Genomic DNA, 3,427 nt, shown 5'->3' on the forward strand with positions numbered 1-3,427 from the left:
GTGAAAGAGAGAGATGTAAGTATGGAATTAAGATACACACATAGTCAGACACTTCCATGGATGAAGAGGTGATAGCTTAGTGTGTTGTATATCAACACACAAGGCTGATGAACCACAGATCTAGGATCAGATTAGTGTACCCCAATGCTAAACCTAACCATTAGGGGGATGGAAAAACATCTGATCCTGGATCTGTTGTTAGGGACATGTTCCAGTTCCACCTACTAGTAAAACAACACATCACTCTCTTGCAGTATACTGGAACTTCTGAGAGCTCTTGACTTCCTCTCTGGCAAAAGGAAAACTCCTCCATAAGTTACAACCAAACCGTCCAGGACCTTGGACCCCCCACACACACACTAAAGCAGGTAAGCACACACACACCAGCTAAAACGTGCATCATCCAATATTAGTTCTCAGATAGTCTGCTTCCTCATTTGAGGTAATTAGTACCACTGAGATATCTGGGCCAAATGCTAACCCACTTCTCACACACACACACACACACACACACACACACACACACACACACACACACACACACACACTGTGAACTGAGCACCCAGTGGTAAATCATACAGACTCTGACATTTACACGTGTTCTACTCAATAAGGAGTCTCCCCAGTCCGTCCTGCTTATCCCTCAGTTTACCAGCAGCACGTACATCAACCTTCCTCCCCAGACCTCTCTCTGAGGACGTCCTCCTCACCAGCTCCCTGGTAGAAAGCAGGCAGAGGCAGGCAGGCTCAGGCTCACAGGATGTAGGTCATTCTCACATCAAGAGCCATGGCAGATTGTGCTTTTCTACGCCGCGCATTTGCCTCGCCAGCTCTCCCTCTCTCTCTACCCATCCTATGGCTTGGAGTGGGGGGGGGGAGGAGAATGGAAATAGGGGGGATACAGTGGAGGGGGGAGAGTGGAGTGGAGGGGGATTAAATCCCAGCTGATTCATAGAGCAGCTTTAGATACAGATTGTTTCTCTTCTCTCCTTCCATTGTCAATAGCTATTGACTTGTCTTTTTTCTCTCTCCGTAAAGAAAAAGAGATACCACGGACCATTAAGTCGGGATGGGATGGCATTGTGGTACTCAACTCTCGGTGGCTTCTTATCACGGATGAGCAGCCAATCAGAGCCAAATGCAATGGTAGACAGAGGAAAAGGAATCAGAAGTGGTGATCATTTTCTCTCACGGAGAGTGGACCCACTCAAAGCCTCTGACTGACTTCTAGATAAATGAAATAGAGAGATCGGTGAAGGGATAGGGAGAGGACACGGAGTGTACAAAAATGTTGCCCTCAGAACAGCCTGAATTCATCAGGTCATGGACCCCACAAGGTGTTGAAACGTTAAATGCTGGCACATGTTGACTTCAATGCTTCAGAAAGTTGTGTCAAGTTGGCTGGATGTCCTTTGGGTGGTGGATCATTCTTAAACAGAAACTGTTGAGCCTGAAAAACCCAGCAGCATTGCCGTTCTTGACAACTAAATAGCGCCTGGATACACCATACCCTGTTCAAAGGCACTGAAATATTTTGTCTTACATTCACCCTCTGAATGGCACAGACACAATCCATGTCTCATCCTTCTTGAATATCTCTCCTCCCCTTCATCTACACTGATTGAAGTGGATTTGGGGGTGCAAATCAATATTAGGAAGGTGTTATTTGTCCATCAGTGATAGAGAGAGGAGAAATAAATAGAGTAGATACAGAGAGAGAGGAGAAATAAATAGAGTAGATACAGAGAGAGAGGAGAAATAAATAGAGTAGATACAGAGAGAGAGGAGAAATAAATAGAGTAGATACAGAGAGAGGGGAGAAATAAATAGAGTAGATACAGAGAGAGAGGAGAAATAAATAGAGTAGATACAGAGAGAGAGGAGAAATAAATAGAGTAGATACAGAGAGAGAGGAGAAATAAATAGAGTAGATACAGAGAGAGAGGAGAAATAAATAGAGTAGATACAGAGAGAGGAGAAATAAATAGAGTAGATACAGAGAGAGAGGAGAAATAAATAGAATAGATACAGAGAGAGGAGAAATAAATAGAATAGATACAGAGAGAGAGGAGAAATAAATAGAGTAGATACAGAGAGAGGAGAAATAAATAGAATAGATACAGAGAGAGAGGAGAAATAAACAGAATAGATACAGAGAGAGAGGAGAAATAAATAGAATAGATACAGAGAGAGAGGAGAAATAAATAGAGTAGATACAGAGAGAGGAGAAATAAATAGAATAGATACAGAGAGAGAGGAGAAATAAATAGAGTAGATACAGAGAGAGAGGAGAAATAAATAGAGTAGATACAGAGAGAGAGGAGAAATAAATAGAGTAGATACAGAGAGAGGGGAGAAATAAATAGAGTAGATACAGAGAGAGGGGAGAAATAAATAGAGTAGATACAGAGAGAGAGGAGAAATAAATAGAGTAGATACAGAGAGAGGAGAAATAAATAGAATAGATACAGAGAGAGGAGAAATAAATAGAGTAGATACAGAGAGAGGGGAGAAATAAATAGAGTAGATACAGAGAGAGAGGATAAATAAATAGAATAGATACAGAGAGGAGAAATAAATAGAGTAGATACAAAGAGAGAGGAGAAATAAATAGAATAGATACAGAGAGAGAGGATAAATAAATGGAGTAGATACAGAGAGAGAGGAGAAATAAATAGAGTAGATACAGAGAGAGAGGAGAAATAAATAGAATAGATACAGAGAGAGGAGAAATAAACAGCTAGAGAGAGTGAGATATATACTAGACAGCTAGAGAGAGAGATATACTAGACAGCTAGAGAGAGAGATAGATATACTAGACAGCTAGAGAGAGAGAGAGATATACTAGACAGCTAGAGAGAGTGAGATATATACTAGACAGCTAGAGAGTGAGATATATACTAGACAGCTAGAGAGTGAGATATATACTTGACAGCTAGAGAGTGATATATATATACTAGACAGCTAGAGAGAGAGAGAGAGAGATATACTAGACAGCTAGAGAGTGAGATATATACTAGACAGCTAGAGAGTGAGATATATACTAGACAGCTAGAGAGTGAGATATATACTTGACAGCTAGAGAGTGAGATATATACTAGACAGCTAGAGAGAGAGCACACAGGGGGACAAACACTTGCCTGGAGGTGACAGCATTCCCTCCCACATATGCCCCCCTAGGCACAACTATGACAACATAACCAACAAAAACAGCTCACAACTCCTGCAGCTCTGTCGCACGCTGGGTATGTACATAGTCAATGGTAGGCTTCGAGGGGACTCCTATGGTAGGTACACCTATAACTCATCTCTTGGCAGTAGTACTGTAGACTACTTTATCACTGACCTCAACCCAGAGTCTCTCAGAGCGTTCACAGTCAGCCCACTGACACCCTATCAGACCACAGCAAAATCACAGTCCACATAA

This window comes from Oncorhynchus masou, chromosome 14 (assembly GCF_036934945.1).
Source record: "Oncorhynchus masou masou isolate Uvic2021 chromosome 14, UVic_Omas_1.1, whole genome shotgun sequence".
Classification (NCBI taxonomy): Eukaryota; Metazoa; Chordata; class Actinopteri; order Salmoniformes; family Salmonidae; genus Oncorhynchus; species Oncorhynchus masou.